This window comes from Oncorhynchus mykiss, chromosome 3 (genome assembly GCF_057628025.1).
Source record: "Oncorhynchus mykiss isolate SJ-2025 chromosome 3, ASM5762802v1, whole genome shotgun sequence".
Taxonomy (NCBI): Eukaryota; Metazoa; Chordata; class Actinopteri; order Salmoniformes; family Salmonidae; genus Oncorhynchus; species Oncorhynchus mykiss.
This window is the reverse complement of record NC_143024.1, coordinates 82049544-82070684: the sequence shown is the minus strand read 5'-3', so window position 1 is coordinate 82070684 and position 21141 is coordinate 82049544.

The following is a 21141-nucleotide window of genomic DNA, read 5'->3' as shown; positions in this document are numbered from 1 at the left end:
GTGGCATTGTTTAAAGTGGCTAGTGATAAACTGATTACATCAATTTTTCCATTATTAAAGTGGCTGGAGTTGAGTCAGTATGTTAGCAGCAGCCACTCAATGTTAGTGTTTAACAGTCTGATGGCCTTGAGATAGAAGCTGTTTTTCAGTCTCTCGGGCCCCGCTTTGATGCACCTGTACTGACCTCTCCTTCTGGATGATAGCGGGATGAACAGGCAGTGACTCGGATGATTGTTGTCCTTGATGATCTTTTTGGCCTTCCTGTGACATCGGGTGGTGTAGGTGTCCTGGAGGGCAGGTAGTTTGCACCCGGTGATGCGTTGTGCAGACCTCACTACCCTCTGGAGGGCCTTATGGTTGTGGGCGGAGCAGCTGCCGTACCAGGCGGTGATACAGCCCGACAGGATGCTCTCGTTTGTGCATCTGTAAAAGTTTGTGAGTGTTTTTGGTGACAAGATTAATTTCTTCAGCCTCCTGAGGTTGAAGAGGTGCTGCTGCGCCTTCTTCACCACGCTGTCTGTGTGGGTGGACCATTTCAGTTTGTCCTTGATGTGTACGCCGAGGAACTTAAAACTTTCCACCAACTCTACTACTGTCCCATCAATGTGGATAGGGGGGTGCTCCCTCTGCTGTTTCCTGAAGTCCACGATCATCTCCTTTGTTCTGTTGACATTAAGTGTGAGGTTATTTTCCTGACATCACACTCCGAGGGCCCTCACCTCATCCCTGTAGGCCGTCTCGTCGTTGTTGGTAATCAAGCCTACCACTGTTGTGTCGTCTGCAAACTTGATGATTGAGTTGGATGCGTGCATGACCACGCAGTCATGGGTGAACAGGGAGTACAGGAGAGGGCTGAGAACGCACCCTTGTGGGGCCCCAGTGTTGAGGATCAGTAGGGTGGAGATGTTGTTGCTGGGAGCAAGGCATCGTGGTCTGCGACGGGGCACACACACACTGTTAAGAATGCTTTTTTTAAGTGATTATTCCCTATTGGAATTTTGCCTCGAGGTACCCTCTCTCAGGCCAGTGGTCACCGTAAAGTAGGCCTCAGTAACTGGTATCTGGGCCCCTGGGCCATAAAATAGGCCATAGGTATCCTTAAGCGTTTAAGATGTTTCAAATGTATAGTCTTTTCAACCCCAAGGTCTCCACCCTGATTTGACGTTTTGGCACTGGGCACAGAAGGGTGAAACAGCTAACAGATAAGGTAAAAGTATTTAGGCCACCCCTCCCCGCTGGAGGGCGAGAGATTTGCTGCGAACCTCTTAGAGGAACGTGTCTGTCTTCCCATATGCAGTTGTCTGTCTGTGTCTATCTATGTCTGTCTATGTCTGTCTGTGTCCGTCTGTGTCCGTCTGTGTCTGTCTGTGTCTGTCTATGTCTGTCTGTGTCTGTCTGTGTCTATCTATGTCTGTCTACGTCTGTCTATGTCTGTCTATGTCTCTCTATGTCTGTCTGTGTCTATCTATGTCTCTCTATGTCTGTCTGTGTCTATCTATGTCTGTCTGTGTCTGTCTGTGTCTATCTATGTCTGTCTATGTCTGTCTGTGTCTATCTATGTCTGTCTATGTCTGTCTGTGTCTATCTATGTTTGTCGATGTCTGTCTGTGTCTATCTATGTCCGTCTGTGTCCGTCTGTGTCTGTCTGTGTCTGTCTACGTCTGTCTACGTCTGTCTACGTCTGTCTACGTCTGTCTATGTCTGTCTATGTTTTCATTATTAACATTACACACACAGGAACAAAAATCTGGCCTCCCAACACACAACCCCTTCCACTCTCTCTGCAGTGACCGACCCCCTCCTCTCTCCTTCCCTTCTACTCTCTTCCCTACATCCCTTTGTTGGCTGAGAGGTTTTCACTTAAATCCCAAATCTCCAGGCTACGTGGTCATCTGTGATTCAGCTGGAGAGAGAGAGAGAGAGAGTGAAAGAAAGAGAGAGGCAGGGAGAGAGAGATATTACAACGGGAGAGAGAGAGGCAGGGAGAGAGAGAGGCAGGGAGAGAGAGAGACAGGGAGAGAGAGAGGCAGGGAGAGAGAGAGGCAGGGAGAGAGAGAGAGGCAGCGAAAGAGAGAGGCAGGGAGAGAGAGAGAGAGAGAGAGAGAGTCAGGGAGAGAGAGAGGCAGGGAGAGAGAGAGAGGCAGGGAGAGAGAGATATTACAACGGGAGAGAGAGAGGCAGGGAGAGAGAGATATTACAACGGGAGAGAGAGAGGCAGGGAGAGAGAGAGAGGCAGGGAGAGAGAGATATTACAACGAGAGAGAGAGAGGCAGGGAGAGAGAGAGAGAGGCAGGGAGAGAGAGATATTACAACGGGAGAGAGAGAGGCAGAGAGGGAGAGAGAGAGGCAGGGAGAGAGATATTACAATGGGAGAGAGAGAGAGGCAGGGAGAGAGATATTACAACGGGAGAGAGAGAGAGGCAGGGAGAGAGAGAGAGAGAGGCAGGGAGAGAGAGATATTACAATGGGAGAGAGAGGCAGGGAGAGAGAGAGAGAGAGAGAGAGAGAGAGAGAGAGAGAGTGAAAGAAAGAGAGAGGCAGGGAGAGAGAGATATTACAGAGGGAGAGAGAGAGGCAGGGAGAGAGAGATATTACAAAGGGAGAGAGAGAGAGGCAGGGAGAGAGAGAGAGGAAGAGAATAATAAAGAGGGAATTCTGTGACTGTGGTGAGGAAAGGAGCACAGCTGTAGCTGTTAATAAACTCAGACTATAAAGAGAATGGAGCTTTGAGACTAAGGTTCTGTTCCCATTTGGATAAAAGCCCTTTGCCCCTCGTTTCCTTTCCTCATCTCTGTTCCACAATCAATCTCAAACAAAATGGATGACTAAAATCAAAGGCAAGTTGTTAGGCCGTCATTGTAAATAAGAAGGAAGGAAAAGGAAGAGGTGTCCCCAGGATTTTGTAACAAGGTGGTGCAGCTGAGTATGGCTAGAGATTTATTAGCATTTTTTAAAACACCTGTAAACACCATTTCCTGCAATCTATAGCAAAATAAATACCATATTAGGGTGTGGTGCCTGGCATTAAATGATAACAAATGACAGAGTGGCGTAGCCAGCGCCACTCTTACATTCTTTGGGAAGAACCCTGGATGAACATAGAGGAGTTGGTGGGAGCTCATTCAACTTAGATCAAAACCCAAGGCAAAAGAAAAGGACATTCAAAATATAAACAGAAATCCTGAATGAAAATGCTTTGTGAGCATGACAACAAATATTGTGAGAAACTCACCACCAAGCTCCTGCTGGGCCGTAGTAGCCACTGAACAGGGGCAGTGAAGCAATCACCAGGGACACCCCCCAGGCCAACAGTTGGTACAGTCTGGGAGAGGAAAAAAGAAGTGATTAGCTATAGACATGGCAACGGGAGAGGCCACAAACACACATCCCGTGGTCTCGATGCTGTGCCACAAATAAAGGGATGGAAATCCCTGTGGAGAGAGAGGAAACAAGAGTGGCTAATCACCCCCCCCCCCACACACACACACACACACACACACGCACACACACACATACACTCTTTTCTCTTTCTCTCCCTCATTCTTTCCCATGCGCTTCACTGAACACCAAAGAAAACAGACAACAGTGTCATTGGACAGGAGAGGAACCCATCTCTCTCCCCTGTCTCCAAGACACGGTCACACTGTCTGCTGGTGGGGAACCAATCTCTCTCCCCTGTCTCCCAGACACAGTCACACTGTCTGCTGGAGGGGAACCCATCTCTCTCCCCTGTCTCCCAGACACGGTCACACTGTCTGCTGGAGGGGAACCCATCTCTTTCCCCTGTCTCCCAGACACGGTCACACTGTCTGCTGGAGGGGAACCCATCTCTCTCCCGTCTCCCAGACACAGTCACACTGTCTGCTGGTGGGGAACCCATCTCTCTCCAATGTCTCCCAGACACGGTGACACTGTCTGCTGGAGGGGAACCCATCTCTCTCCCCTGTCTCCCAGACACAGTCACACTGTCTGCTGGAGGGGAACCCATCTCTCTCCCTGTCTCCCAGACACGGTCACACTGTCTGCTGGAGGGGAACCCCTCTCTCTCCCCTGTCTCCCAGACACGGTCACACTGTCTGCTGGAGGGGAACCCATCTCTCTCCCCTGTCTCCCAGACACGGTCACACTGTCTGCTGGAGGGGAACCCATCTCTCTCCCCTGTCTCCCAGACACGGTCACACTGTCTGCTGGAGGGGAACCCATCTCTCTCCCCTGTCTCCCAGACACAGTCACACTGTCTGCTGGAGGGGAACCCATCTCTCTCCCCTGTCTGCTGGAAGGGAACCCATCTCTCTCCCCTGTCTCCCAGACACAGTCACACTGTCTGCTGGAGGGGAACCCATCTCTCTCCCCTGTCCCCCAGACACAGTCACACTGTCTGCTGGAGGGGAACCCATCTCTCTCCCCTGTCTCCCAGACACAGTCACACTGTCTGCTGGAGGGGAACCCCTCTCTCTCCCCTGTCTCCCAGACACGGTCACGCTGTCTGCTGGAGGGGAACCCATCTCTCTCCCCTGTCTCCCAGACACGGTCACACTGTCTGCTGGAGGGGAACCCATCTCTCTCCCCTGTCTCCCAGACACAGTCACACTGTCTGTTGGAGGGGAACCCATCTCTCTCACCTGTCTGCTGGAGGGGAACCCATCTCTCTCCCCTGTCTCCCAGACACAGTCACACTGTCTGTTGGAGGGGAACCCATCTCTCTCCCCTGTCTGCTGGAGGGGAACCCCTCTCTCTCCCCTGTCTCCCAGACACGGTCACACTGTCTGCTGGTGGGGAACAGTGGGTAAAGGAGTGAGTGTCGTCGTCAACTCTTTGTGGACTGTACAGGGTTGATATGCCTTCAGTGTTATTATGACATGGTGGACATGCGGTCAATACTGCTCTGTTCCACTCTGATCCACTCTGATCCACTCTGTTCCACTCTGTTCCACTCTGATCCACACTTTTTATTTTACCTTTATTTAAATAGGCAAGTCAGGTAAGAACAAATTCTTATGTACAATGATGGCCTGTGAATAGTGGGTGAACTGCCTTGTTCCTGGGGCAGAATGACAGATCTAACCTGGAACCTGAATGCACCATCCAACCTGGAACCTGAAAACACCATCCAACCTGGAACCTGAAAACACCATCCAACCTGGAACCTGAAAACACCATCCAACCTGGAACCTGAAAACACCATCCAACCTGGAACTGAGTGAGTAATGTTAAAGTCTGAAGCTATTTTAAAGCTAAGAAGAAAAATATATTACAAGGATATATTTGACTTAATAAGAACTGAATGCAAATTTAATGCTACCAAGCTTGCTAGGACAGAACAGATACAACTTCATTTAGCACTGACGTGTGAAGTGAGAGGTGTCAAAGCCCTTCCCAGCCGACCCCGCCCAAATGCAGAGGCCTTTAAAGCCCCCTCCCGGTGTTCAGAGGTAATTACAATACAGTACCCGCTGGATGTAAAAAATGAGAAGGTACAAAAAAAGTACAAAAAGAAGGTCCTTATGGAAAATCCAGAGACACTTTTTGTTGACTATTATAAAAATGGAAACATAAGCAACTTAATCTTCCACACAGACCATCCCCTGGCATGGCACAGTGCTATATTAACACACTACCCCTCTGTTAAGAGGTTACCGATGGGTGGAAACTCAGGATAATAGACAACGAGGACTCTGAGTCAGCCAATGTGAACGTGCACAAATCTGGAACAGTAATGCCACAGGGCAACCCCAAACAGTTTCAGCTGGACTTTCACCTAACCAAAGAGATAGCTCAGCAGGATAAGCTCTCTTTGGAGAAAGATACCCCAACACCGAGCGTGTCAGACCAGACCTTTCCCAAACACACAGGGCCCTAGACCTTCTATCTCGGGTCACCCAGCCACATAATAATTCACACAGGTACAAACGACCTGAGAGCACAGCAGGATAGGGTGGCCTGGGCACTTGAGGGAGTGTTTGAAAAAGCTTCTCCCACTTCTATCTCCACCCTGCTACCACGAAAATACTTCCATCCTGCTGCCATACAGCGGGCAAATGCAAGTATTTCCTATGACTGCTTCTCAAAACCAAATGGTTTACCCGGCCCACCACTCCACCCTGAACAGCCTTTACGACCAGGTCAATCTATACAAGTTAGCAGTGCCCACCTTCGCCCGGACTCTAAAGGACATCGCTCTCAAACGCAGCCCCAACACCTCACACAGGAGCAACAGATCAATAGACACCCCACCCAGACCAGCGAGACACTCTCCTAGACCTGCGGGACCCCCCCCCCTGGACCTACACATAGAGGACCCATGCCGAGAGGACCTACATCCAGACCACAACACCACCAGCCACATACACACCCGCACCCCAACCAATAAACACCCCCCCAAGTCAACCGTACCTACACCCCATTTAGCCTCCCTCAGATCAGACCTATGCCACTCCTGCCCACCCCATACCCCCCACTCCTGCCTCAACATGAAAGTCACACATACGCCCAGGCAATAAGCAGGCAAACAGGCCCAACCCCCACTCTTACACTAGCCAAACCAATGGCATGTACCAGATGCTCAGCAGGCTCTGCTCACACTTACTGGCCTGAGGCCAAACCACACAACCAACAACATTGGACACGTTATGGAACACAAAGGCTTCACCATCTCATCCTGGAATATCCCAGGCCTGAGGTCATCTGCCTTTGGCCTAAAGAGCAGGAACCTGGACTTCATCAAAGTAGTAGCGGAAATACAGCTAATTTGGTTTTAGTCTGTGGTGACCTAAATGCCAGAACCGGACAAGAACCTGACACCCTCAGCACAAAGGGGGACAAACACCTACCTGGAGGTGACAGCATTCCCTCCCCCATATGCCCCCCCAAAGCACAACTACCACAACATAACCAACAAAAATGGGCCTCAACTCCTGCAGCTCTGTCACACGCTGGGTATTGTCATGACGTTGGCCTCTTTGGGTATAGCAACCCCATCCCCCTCAACCCTGACGCCCCTTTGCCTCCTTCAACTAGGCTGCTGTGGTCAGAGGTCGTAAATTCCTGAGAAGACCCTGCCACATGGCCACATAGTATAGAGAGAGTAAATTTTAATAGAGGACAAAGGAAATCCTTCCACCTCACAGAACTTGAGGTACGAACAAATGTCATGTTCCAGAGAATGTATAAAATATCTGTGAAGAATCCAGCTACGAATTGGTCCGTATGTCACAACTTGGGGAAGCTCATGGGAGACGGTGTGGCCACATTAGCATAACGCTGTTTATATAATAGCCTCAGATATGATTGTTGTATAAGATGAATAAGTGAGTATGATACTGTTTGTATAATTGTGTAATGTGATTTTGGACTGTTTAATGAAGGAAAACTCAAAAAGGGGATTGGAGTGAACTAAATCAAAAGACCGCCCCTGAGCCTAGTTAGGGTCAGACATGTTGGGACAGCCCTTTTCTGCCATTCCGAATAAAACCCAACTGAGAAATTATCAGCAGACCGAGCTTACCTCAATTACGAGATGGCTAAAGGTTGCAGACCATGTCTGCAGACCCCTGAAAATAAGAATTTGTTCTTAACTGACTTGCCTAGTTACAGTGCCTTGCGAAAGTATTCGGCCCCCTTGAACTTTGCGACCTTTTGCCACATTTCAGGCTTCAAACATAAAGATATAAAACTGTATTTTTTTGTGAAGAATCAACAACAAGTGGGACACAATCATGAAGTGGAACGACATTTATTGGATATTTCAAACTTTTTTAACAAATCAAAAACTGAAAAATTGGGCGTGCAAAATTATTCAGCCCCTTTACTTTCAGTGCAGCAAACTCTCTCCAGAAGTTCAGTGAGGATCTCTGAATGATCCAATGTTGACCTAAATGACTAATGATGATAAATACAATCCACCTGTGTGTAATCAAGTCTCCGTATAAATGCACCTGCACTGTGATAGTCTCAGAGGTCCGTTAAAAGCGCAGAGAGCATCATGAAGAACAAGGAACACACCAGGCAGGTCCGAGATACTGTTGTGAAGAAGTTTAAAGCCGGATTTGGATACAAAAATATTTTCCAAGCTTTAAACATCCCAAGGAGCACTGTGCAAGCGATAATATTGAAATGGAAGGAGTATCAGACCACTGCAAATCTAACAATCTACCAAGACCTGGCCGTCCCTCTAAACTTTCAGCTCATACAAGGAGAAGACTGATCAGAGATGCAGAAAAGAGGCCCATGATCACTCTGGATGAACTGCAGAGATCTACAGCTGAGGTGGGAGACTCTGTCCATAGGACAACAAATCTGGCCTTTATGGAAGAGTGGCAAGAAGAAAGCCATTTCTTAAAGATATCCATAAAAAGTGTCGTTTAAAGTTTGCCACAAGCCACCTGGGAGACACACCAAACATGTGGAAGAAGGTGCTCTGGTCAGATGAAACCAAAATGGAACTTTTTGGCAACAATGCAAAACGTTATGTTTGGCGTAAAAGCAACACAGCTGAACACACCATCCCCACTGTCAAACATGGTGGTGGCAGCATCATGGTTTGGGCCTGCTTTTCTTCAGCAGGGACAGGGAACATGGTTAAAATTGATGGGAAGATGGATGGAGCCAAATACAGGACCATTCTGGAAGAAAACCTGATGGAGTCTGCAAAAGACCTGAGACTGGGATGGAGATTTGTCTTCCAACAAGACAATGATCCAAAACATAAAGCAAAATCTACAATGGAATGGTTCAAAAATAAACATATCCAGGTGTTAGAATGGCCAAGTCAAAGTCCAGACCTGAATCCAATCGAGAATCTGTGGAAAGAACTGAAAACTGCTGTTCACAAATGCTCTCCATCCAACCTCACTGAGCTCGAGCTGTTTTGCAAGGAGGAATGGGGAAAGAATTTCTGTCTCTCGATGTGCAAAACTGATAGAGACATAACCCAAGCGACTTACAGCTGTAATCGCAGCAAAAGGTGGCGCTACAAAGTATTAACTTAAGGGGGCTGAATAATTTTGCACGCCCAATTTTTCAGTTTTTGATTTGTTAAAAAAGTTTGAAATATCCAATAAATGTCGTTCCACTTCATGATTGTGTCCCACTTGTTGTTGATTCTTCACAAAAAAATACAGTTTTATATCTTTATGTTTGAAGCCTGAAATGTGGCAAAAGGTCGCAAAGTTCAAGGGGGCCGAATACTTTCGCAAGGCACTGTAAATAAAGGTGAAAGAAAATATGTCCCCCATACATTGGAAGGAAGGAAGTGAGGGAGAGAATGAGGTTGTGGAGCTTAGAGTTTAACAGAGACAGATTGGTGGGTGGTCCCTGGGTTGTGAAGAGAAAGAAAGAAACGAAATAAAAAAAAACAAGAGAGAAGAGTGGGAACAGAGTGTCACGACTTCCACCAAAGGTGGCTCCTCCCCCTGTTCAGGCGGGGCCTACTAGCTGCCACCGATCCGTTTGTCTGTTTTGATTACATTAGTTGATTTCGGTGGGTTTTTTAACCTCCACTGCCTGCTAGTCTTTGTGCGGGATTGTTTGCTGTGGTTACTTTGTTAGGGGTACGTGTCTGTACCACAGGGTTTTCTTTCTCATGGCAGTTGTACCGGTTTGGTATGTGTAGCGTTTATTTCCCTGTGTGTGGCGACCTCGTTTGGGCGCGTGTGTGTGTGTGTTGTTTTTGAGTTGGGACTTCTGAATAAACGATAGTGCCACTGGGACTGGGACCTTGCTCTCCTGCTCCTGATTCCTGCACCTTCCTCCTTCTAGGAGGCATGTAACACAGAGAAAGAGAGATAAAAACAAGACGCAACAGAATCCAGCACCACTAATGGAATCAGCTGGAGCTGACACACTCTCCACTTCCATGGAGGAGCGCGTGCAACACCACACCACCGTTCTCCACTGTCTCAGGACCACCATGGATCAAAGGATGGCGACGATGGAGAGAGCAGGAAACCCTTCCACCAGCCACACTCCAACCGGCACCACCACCTTCTCCGGCGTCATCCGGCCCCAGCAGTATTTGGCTCGCGCTCCCGAGGGAGTAAGGTGGGACGGCTGCCGGGTGCAAGGGTTTCCTGCTCCAGCTGAATCTTTACCTGGCAACCGTGCACCCGGCTCCAACAGGAGATGAGAGCGTGAAGACCCTCGTCTCCTGCCTGTCAGGCAAAGTTCTGGAGTGGGCCAACGCGGTCTGGGATGGACCAGACTCGGCAAGGGACAACTACCCAGAGTTCAGCGCGTCTGTTCCATCTACGGCAGGAGACGAGGAACGCACAAGACTTCGCTCTGGAGTTCAGGACCTTGGCCGCCGGCGCAGGGTGGAACGACAGGGCCCTGATTGACCACTATAGGTGCAGCTTACGAGAGGACGTCCGCAGGGAGCTAGCATGCAGAGACGCTACCCTCACCCTGGACCAGCTAGTGGACATGTCCATCAGGTTGGACAACTTGCTGGCTATGCACGGGGGTCTGGATCTGGTCCTGTTGATTCCACCCCCCAGCACCTCCACTCCAACCCCCATGGAGTTAGGGGGTGCTACCACGAGGGCGATCAGAGGAGGTGCCTCCGACCGGTGCTGGAGGAGCTCGTCTGGAAGTCGAGACGGCAGGCCGAGTACTGTTCAGACACCCCAGGTGAGTCAGCACCAGGCTCACCCAGAGCCCACTGTTGGTCACATGTATGTGTTAATTTCTTTCCCTGAGTTTTCCCCCCATTCCCAGCATAAGCGCTAGTAGATTCAGGTGCTGCGGGGAATTGTATGGACCGCGGTTTCACGCAGAGGTTAGGGATTCCCCTGGTTCAGATGGACAAACCCTTCTATGTGCACTCCCTAGATAGGAAACCATTAGGGTCAGGTGGGGTCGGGGAGGCCACGGCTCCGTTGGACATGGTTACGCAGTGGGGTCATGAGGAGAGAATTAGTCTCTTCCTCATTGATTCTCCTGCGTTTCCAGTGGTGCTGGGGATTCCCTGGTGGGCCTTTCACAACCCCACTATTTCGTGGCAACAGAGAGCTCTAAAGGCGTGGTCAGAGGAGTGCTCATGTAGGTGTGTGGGAGTTTCCATCTGTGCAACGACAGTGGAGAGTCCAGACCAAATCTCCACCGTGCGCATTCCCCCCGAATATGCCAATTTGGCTATCGCCTTCTGTAAAAAGAGGGCGACCCAATTACCACCTCATCGACGAGGGGATTGTGCGATAAGCCTCCAGGTTAACGCCACACTTTCACGTGTACCCATTGTCACAGGAAGAGACAGTGGCTATGGAGACATATGTCTCTGAATCTCTGAGGCAGGGATACATTCGGCCCTCTATGTCGCCCACCTCCTCAAGTTTCTTTTTTGTGAAGAAGGAGGAGGGAGGTCTGCGTCCGTGCATTGATTATAGAGGTCTAAATTCTATTACGGTGGGGTACAGTTACCCGCTCGCTACCTCTTATCGCTATGGTGACTGAGTCATTTCACAGAGCACGTTTCTTCACAAAACCGGATCTCAGGAGCGCGTATAACTTGGTGCGTATCCGGGAGGTAGATGAGTGGAAGACAGCGTTTAGTACCACATCTGAAGAATGAAGAATGCCCCAGCCGTCTTCCAATCCTTTGTAGACGAGATTCTCAGGGACCTGCACGGGCAGGCTGTGGCGAGTTATATCGATGACATTCTGAAATATTGCGCATATTTCTCTGGTGCGCAGAGTACTTGGGCGACTGATGGAGCATGACCTATACGTCAAGGCTGAGAAATGCGTGTTCTTCCTGGGTTATCGCATTTCCACATCAGGGTGGGTGATCGAGTGTGACCACATTGCAGCCGTGCGTAATTGGCCGACTCCCACCACGGTAAAGAAGGTGCAGCGGTTTTTAGGGTTTGCCAATTACTACCAGAGGTTTATCCGGGGTTTGGTCAGGTGGCTGCTCCCATTACCTCACTGCTGAAGGGGGGACCAGTGCGTTTGCGGTGGTCGGCTGAGGCGGACAGAGCTTTTTGTCGCTTGAGGACTGTTTATCGAGGCTCCCGTGTTGGCTCATCCGGATCCCTCTTTGGCGTTCATAGTGGAGGTGGACGCATCTGAGGCTGGGATTGGAGCCGTGCTCTCACAACGCTCGGGCGCGTCACTGAAGCTCCGCCCCAGCACTTTCTTTTCGAGGAAGCTTAGCCCGGCGGAACGAAACTATGACGTGGGGACCAGGAGTTGTAAAAGCTCTGAAGGTGTGGAGACATTGGCTTGACGGGGCTCAACACCCTTTCCTAATCTGGACTGACCACTGTAATCTGGAGTACATCCGGGCGGCGAGGAGACTGAACCCTCGTCAGGCAAGATGGGCCGTGTTTTTCACCCGATTCAGATTTACGATATCGTATAGACCAGGTTCCCAGAACGCTAAGGCAGACTCACTGTCCCGTCTGTATGATACAGAGGAGCGGTCCATCAATCCCACCCCCATACTTCCGGCCTCTTTTCTGGTGGCGCCCGGTGGTGTGGGAGGTGGATGCGGACATCGAGCAGGCATCTCGGTCAGAGCCTACTCCACCTCAGTGTCCAGCTGGACGGAGGTATGTCCCGCTTGGTGTCCGTGATAGGTTGAGTCGGTAGGCGCACACATTACCCTCCTCTGGTCATCCGGGTATCGATAGGACGGTGCGAAGCCTTAGGGGGAAGTACCGGTGGCCCACTTTAGCTAAGGACTTGAGGGTTTATGTCTTCTCCTGTTAAGTGTGCGCTCAGTGCAAGGCTCCTAGACACCTGCCTAGAGGGAAGTTACAACCCCTCCCCGTTTCACAGCGGCCTTGGTCACACCTGTCGGTAGACTTCCTGACCGATCTTCCTCCGTCCCAGGGTAACACCACGATCCTGGTCGTTGTGGACCGGTTTTCTAAGTCCTGTCGTCTCCTCCCTTTGCCCGTTCTCCCTACGGCCCTACAGACTGCGGAGGCCCTGTTTACTCACGTCTTCCGGCACTACTGGGTGCCTGAGGACATATTTTCTGATCGGGGTCCCCAGTTCATGTCCCGGGTTTGGAGGGCATTCATGGAGCGTCTGGGGTTCTCGGTCAGCCTGACCTCTGGTTTTCACCCCGAGAGTAATGGGCAGGTGGAGAGAGTAAACCAGGATGTGGGTAGGTTTCTGCGGTCGTCTTGCCAGGACCGGCCAGGGGAGTGGCGAGGTATATTCCTTGGGCAGAGATGGCCCAGAACTCAATCCGCTACGCCCTTTCAGTGCGTGTTGGAGTATCAGCCCCGGGTCTGGCTCTCGACCTGAAACCTGCCCCTCCGCCTGCCCTGCCGGATGCTGGGTCCGCGGTTTGTGGGGCCATTTAAAGTCCTGAGGAGAATAAACGAGGTGTGTTATAGGTTACACCTCCCCTCTTGATTACCATATTAACCCCTCGTTTCATGTGTCTCTCCTCAGGCAGGTGGTAGCTGGTCCACTTCAAGAAGCTGAGGTGCGGGAGGTCCCTCCACCCCCCCGGATATTGACGGGGCCCCAGCGTACGCAGTGCGATCCATTCTGGATTCCAGGTGTCGGGTGAGGGGCCTGCAGTACCTCGTGGATTGGGAGGGGTACGGTCCGGAGGAGAGATGCTGGGTACCGGTGGAGGTCGTCTTGGACCCATCTCTGCTGAGTAAGTTTCACTGCCTCCATCCAGATCGCCCTGCGCCTCGTCCTCCGGGTCCTCGCCCTGCTCGGGCGGTGCTCGGCGGCCGTCAACGCCGGCCTACTAGCTGCCACGATCTGTTTTTCCTTTTCATTTGTGTCTGTCTGTTTTGTTTACACCTTTGTCCTATTAGTTGATTTCGGTGGGTTTATTAACCTCCGCTGCCTGCTAGTCTTTGTGCGGGATTGTTTGCTGTGGTTACTTTGTTAGGGGTGCGTGTCTGCACCACAGAGTTTTCTTTCTCACGGTAGTTGTACCGGTTTGGTATGTGTTTAGGAGTAGAGGTTTCTCCTCGGTGTGTAGCGTTTATTTCCCTGTGTGGCGACCTCGTTTGGGCGTGTTCCCCGCCCCATGTTGTTGTTGAGTTGGGACTTTTGAATAAACAATTGTGCCACTGGGACTTCCTTGCTCTCCTGCTCCTGATTCCTGCACCTCCCTCCTTCTAGGAGGCACGTAACACAGAGCAAGAGAGGTACAGGGAGAGAGAGAGGTTTAGGGAGAGAGAAAAATAAGAAGAAAAAGTGAAAGGGGAGAATGGAGGGAGATATAGATCTTGAGAGAGAGAGGGAGAGAGAGAGAAAGAAATAAAGAGGAAGAGAGATGGAGGGAGTGAGATGGTGGGAGGAGATGACACAAATTGTGAAATCAGCCACTCTACGCTGTATCTGCATGGGGGGGCAGTCAGAAAATCGATGCACACGCATACATACACACACATTAGAGAGATGACGAGGTCCGCAGCACAACATGGGCATAATGAGCCACAGCAGGACTGCTATGCTCTGGCTAACACACACACAAACACTTAACTCCTGGTAAATAAATATAATAGTCAGCCACACAGCAACAGAGAGAACAGACACATGAACACACAGAGATACACCAGGGACAATCTGACCAACGAGCACACAGAGATACACCAGGGACAATCTGACCAACGAGCACACAGAGATACACCAGGGACAATCTGACCAACGAGCACACAGAGATACACCAGGGACAATCTGACCAACGAGCACACAGAGATACACCAGGGACAATCTGACCAACGAGCACACAGAGATACACCAGGGACAATCTGACCAACGAGCACACAGAGATACACCAGGGACAATCTGACCAACGAGCACACAGAGATACACCAGGGACAATCTGACCAACGAGCACACAGAGATACACCAGGGACAATCTGACCAACGAGCACACAGAGATACACCAGGGACAATCTGACCAACGAGCACACAGAGATACACCAGGGACAATCTGACCAACGAGCACACAGAGATACACCAGGGACAATCTGACACACACACACACACACACACACACAAACACACACTGCCTATAGATGAGGATATTGGTGGAGTACTCACAGCTGGTAGTGGCTGGCGCTCTTCTCACTTTGACCAGGTTAGGGTAGAGGTTCATTGTGATCAGGCACACCCAGGCCAGGGCACTCCAGTCTGGAGGGAGGAAGAAGGGAGGAAGAAAAAAGGTCATATTGCATACCTGTAATGGTGTGCGTGCGTGTGTGTGTGTGACTCCTCTGTGATAAATTAGGGCCCATTCTGCAGTAATATGAGGGAAACTTGCGGCTGATGGTGATGGATGAGTAGAAGAACTGAGAGAGAAATAATGGTGACCTATGGAGAGAGAGAGAGGGATATAGACAGAGACGGGAGGAGAAGAAACAGATTAACTACAGAGACAATGGAAAGAGAGATAAGAGATGATGAACAATAGCCTCTCCTTAAATCTTTCTCTCAACCACTTGCCCTCTCTCTCTCCAAAAGTGAGATAAGAAAACACACACGCACTTGGATTCTTGTAATTTCGTGTTTGAGTTCGTGTTGTGTTTGTGTGCGCACAGAGTGTGTGTGTGTGTGTATACACCTTACATAATCACACACCTTGGCCCTGTACATCAACAATACTGTGTTGGTGTCATTGAAGAGGAACTTCCTTATCCTCTCCCCTGTATATCTATGAACAGAATGCACTTGCATACCTGTTGCAAGTGAGGAAGAAAAGAGAGACACCCACACACACACACACGCAGACACACACACACACACGTACACACACACACACAGTATCTTTCTCAGGGGGAGTTATATAGTTTACAGTCCTCTCTCGCCACTCTTCCTCTCCCTCTTCCTTTCCCTCTTCCTTTCCCTCTCCCTCTTCCTCTCACTCTCTCCTTTCATGATAAACAGAAGGGACATGCAGCCAGCCACTGACCCTGCCTCTATAGCTCGCTGCCCTTCTCCCAGTCATCCCTGTAGCATGTGTGTGTGTGTGTGTGTGTGTGTGTGTATGTTCATGTGTGTGTGTGCATGTTTGTGTGTGTGTGTGTGCGCATGTTTGTGTGTGTGTGTGTGTCTGCATGTTTGTTTTTGTGTGTGTGTGTGTGTGTGTGTGTGTGTGTGTGTGTGTCAGGTTCTGAGGCTGATAGGTCAGAGTGAAGCAGTGTTTAGTGAACTGTACAGTCATGCTTCAGGGCTGGAACCAGAGTTATATAATGCCAGAGGGAGCTGCAGAGTAGGGTGAGGTTAAGTCGAAATATGGAGAAGCTTTTCAGTAACTTAGAAGGTCATCAGAAAAGAAGATCTTACTTGACATAGTTTAAGAAGGCCCATTGAAGGTCATGAAGAGATTAGATTGTCATCACTGTCTTTTAAGGTAATCTGTAAGTTAGAAGTTCATTAGTAATTTAAGACAAGGTTGAGAACAATTCAGGAATAGAGCCTGGATTAGAAGCAGTATACTGGGAGGTAGGTCATAGGTTAGGGTACGAAGGTGATGTCAGCTGAATGGACAGTGTTAGGAAGGGGTCAGGAGGTGATGTCAGCTGTATGGAAGGTGTTAGGAAGGGGTCAGGAGGTGATGTCAGCTGTATGGAAGGTGTTAGGAAGGGGTCAGGAGGTGATGTCAGCTGTATGGAAGGTGTTAGGAAGGGGTCAGGAGGTGATGTCAGCTGTATGGAAGGTGTTAGGAAGGGGTCAGGAGGTGATGTCAGCTGTATGGAAGGTGTTAGGAAGGGGTCAGGAGGTGATGTCAGCTGTATGGAAGGTGTTAATAAGGGGTCAGGAGGTGATGTCAGCTGTATGGAAGGTGTTAGGAAGAGGTCAGGAGGTGATGTCAGCTGTATGGAAGGTGTTAGGAAGGGGTCAGGAGGTGATGTCAGCTGTATGGAAGGTGTTAGGAAGGGGTCAGGAGGTGATGTCAGCTGTATGGAAGGTGTTAGTAAGCAATCAGGATTTGATGTCAGCTGTATGGAAGGTGTTAGGAAGGGGTCAGGAGGTGATGTCAGCTGTATGGAAGGTGTTAGGAAGGGGTCAGGAGGTGATGTCAGCTGTATGGAAGGTGTTAGGAAGGGGTCAGGAGGTGATGTCAGCTGTATGGAAGGTGTTAGGAAGGGGTCAGGAGGTGATGTCAGCTGTATGGAAGGTGTTAGGAAGGGGTCAGGAGGTGATGTCAGCTGTATGGAAGGTGTTAGGAAGGGGTCAGGAGGTGATGTCAGCTGTATGGAAGGTGTTAGGAAGGGGTCAGGAGGTGATGTCAGCTGTATGGAAGGTGTTAGTAAGGGGTCAGGAGGTGATGTCAGCTGTATGGAAGGTGTTAGGAAGGGGTCAGGAGGTGATGTCAGCTGTATGGAAGGTGTTAGTAAGCAATCAGGAGTTGATGTCAGCTGTATGGAAGGTGTTAGGAAGGGGTCAGGAGGTGATGTCAGCTGTATGGAAGGTGTTAGGAAGGGGTCAGGAGGTGATGTCAGCTGTATGGAAGGTGTTAGGAAGGGGTCAGGAGGTGATGTCAGCTGTATAAAAGGTGTTAGTAAGGGGTCAGGAAGTGATGTCAGCTGTATGGAAGGTGTTAATAAGGGGTCAGGAGGTGATGTCAGCTGTATGGAAGGTGTTAATAAGGGGTCAGGAGGTGATGTCAGCTGTATGGAAGGTGTTTGTAAGGGGTCAGGAGGTGATGTCAGCTGTATGGAAGGTGTTAGGAAGGGGTCAGGAGGTGATGTCTGCTGTATGGAAGGTGTTAGGAAGGGGTCAGGAGGTGATGTCAGCTGTATGGAAGGTGTTAGGAAGGGGTCAGGAGGTGATGTCAGCTGTATGGAAGGTGTTAGGAAGGGGTCAGGAGGTGATGTCTGCTGTATGGAAGGTGTTAGTAAGGGGTCAGGGGATGATGTCAGTATTATGGAAGGTGTTAGTAAGATGTCTGTAAGATGTCTGTTGGTGATGTCAGCGTTATGGAAGGTGTGTGTGTGTGTGTGTGTGTGTAACTAGTGACAGTGACTCACTATGATGTACGTTACACTGTCAAAGAAGGCTGCTACAGTCAGACTAAAAATCATTTCTGTAGAGAAGGGGAGATGGCGAGATAGAAAAGACAGAGAGGGAGGCAGAGAGACATGGCGAGATAGTAAAGAAAGACAGGGCGATAGGGAGGGAAGGAGAGATAGTAAAGAGAGACAGGGCGAGAGGGAGGGAAGGAGAGATAGTAAAGAGAGACAGGGCGAGAGGGAGGGAAGGAGAGATAGTAAAGAGAGACAGGGCGAGAGAGAGGGAAGGAGAGATAGTAAAGAGATATAGGGCGAGAGGGAGGGAAGGAGAGAGATAACAGAGTGAGAGGCCAGATGATCCACTTATCCTGTGGTCTTGGGGATCGATCCCCATCTCCAGCCTGACCCACATTAATCTCATTACCTACAATAGAGCTGAGAGCCTCACCTCACACACACGCACGCACACACACACACACACACACACACACACACACGCACGCTGCACAAACACACACACTTCAGAGCCTCACACTGAATGTTTTGTGACAAAACAGTTTATGTGACAAAACACACAATCTATAGTGTAGAGAACCATGTAAAACGCTGTGAAATGTATTTTCGATAACCCAAAATATACGTAAGGTTAACTCTAGGTTGGGAACCATAGAAATAGTGCTTGTATAACGGATCTAGGTCTACCACTTATCAGACTTGCTTTCAATGACAATGACACTCACAGTTCAATGTAAATTTGGTCACGTCGCCCACAATGCTACAGATTGTGCATTTAATTAACTCAGAGAAGCTTGACAAAATGACAATCCTGCAGTCAAATGACCTAGTGGCCTCATGGGTGGCATTGTCTACTAGGAGTGGTGGGTTGAAGTCAGGCGCAGAGAGCAGAGGGTTCGGTAAATCGTAATTTATTATCCGGCACAAAACGGTCCACGAGGTACTGTAGGCCCCTCACCCGGCGTCTACAGTCCAGAATGGCACGTACTGTGTACGCCGGGGACCCCCCTCGATGTCCAGAGGGGGCACCTTCCTGCAGCGGACCAGCCACCACCGGCCTGAGGAGAGACACATGAAACAAGGGGTTAATGCGATAGTAAGGAGGAAGCTGTGACCTATAACACACCTCGTTTATCCTCCTCAGGACTTTAAAAGGCCCCACACACTGCGGCCCCCTGCCCGTGAAGGTCTCTGAGAATCTCGTCTACGAAGGATTGGAAAACGGCTGGAGCATTCTTCAACTCATACGGCATGACGAGGTACTCATAATGGCCAGATGTGTTACTAAACGCGGTCTTCTACTCATCTCCCTCCCGGATACGCACCAAATTATACGTACTCCTAAGGTCCAGTTTTGTGAAGAAACGTGACCCTTGAAACGATTCCACCGCCGTGGCGATGAGAGGTAGTGGGTAACTAAACTACACTGTGATGGAATTTAGACCTCTATAATCAATGCACGGACGCAGACCTCCCTCCTTTTTCTTCACAAAAAAGAAGCTTGAGGAGACGGGTGACGTGGAGGGCCGAATGTACCCCTGTCCCAGAGATTCAGTGACCTATGTCTCCATCGGCACCGTCTCCTCATGGGACAACGGGTACACGTGAATCCTGGGAAGTCCAGCGTTTTCCAGGAGGTTTATCTCGCAATCCCCCACTCCTCTGACCACCCCTGGAGAACCCCCTGTCTCCATGAAATGTCAGGATTGTGAATAGCCAGCCAGGGAAACCCCAGCACCACTGGAAACGCAGACAAATCAATAAGGAAGAGACTGATCCGCTCCTTATGATCAACCTGATCACCCTGAGTTACCATGTCCAGTGGCACCGTAGCCTCCCCGACCAGCCCTGACCCTAATGGTTGGCTATCTAAGGAGTGCACGGGAAAGGTTGGTCTAATGACACCAGGGGAATCCCTAAACTTAATGTGAGCCCACAATCCATAAAGTTCCCAGCTGCGCCTGAATCGACTAGCGCCTAATGCTGTAGAGAGGGAGAAAACTCAGAAAAGTTCATTAGTTAGAACATATGGCTAACAGGGAGCTCTGGGTGAGTTTGGTGCTGACTCACCTGGGGTGAACGAGGAGTGCTCTGCCTGCCATCCCGACTCCCAGACAAGCTCCTCCAGCACCAGTCCTCTCTGATCACACCTGGTGCAGGAGGAGCCTCCTCCTCCTGTCACCCTCGATGCAGCTCCCCCGAACTCCATGGGGATAGGCGCGGGAGGGCCTGGAGGTGGAACCAACAGGGCCCATTCTGGACACCCACGGGCAGCCAGCAGATTGTCCAGTCGGATGGACATGTCGATAAGTTCGTCGAGTGAGAGGGCGGTGTCCCGACAAGCTAGGTCCCTCCTCCCGGAGGCTACAGCGATAGTGGTCCATCAGGGCCCTGTCGTTCCATGCGCCCCTGCGGCCAAGGTCCGGAACTCCAGCGCATCGTCCTTTGCGCTCCCCGTCTCCTGTCGCAGGTGAAACAGCCGTTCACCCGAACGGACACGGCCCGGAACCGGCGGGTGAACACGGGGTAGTGATCCCTCGCCGAGTCTGGGCCATTCCACACTGTGTTGGCCCACTCCAGGGCTCGACCCGTCAGACAGGAGACGAGGATGCTCACGCTCTCCTCGCCCGAGGGAGTCGGACAAACGGTAGCCAGGTACAACTCCAACTGTAGCAGGAACCCCTGGCACCCAGCCGCCATTCCATCGTACTCCCTGGGGAGACGCAGACGCAGGGCACCAGATCCGGATGCCGGAGGAGGGGTAGGTGGTGCTGGAGGTGAGGTAAGGAGGCCACTCCTCTCCCATCGGTCCATCCTCTCCATCATCTGGTCCATTGCCGACCCAATCCGGTGGAGAATAGCCATATGATGAAGGACTCCTCCATCGATGGGAGAGGAGGTGCGGCTGCTCCTGCTGACTCCATTCAAACAGGTGTGGGATTCTGCCAGAGTTTACTAGGAGTGGTGGGTTGGAATCAGGCACAGAGAGCAGAGGGTTCGGTAAATCGTAATTTATTCTCCGGCACAAAACGGTCATGCCAAAACACAGGGCGTATAAAACAGACCAGCCCAAACACAGGACCAAACAGTCTGGAGAAAACAAACACGAAAACACATCCACAACCAACAGAGTAACATTCCCGCACAAACCTAGACGGACCTAACAGGCTTAAATAGACATAAATCAAGA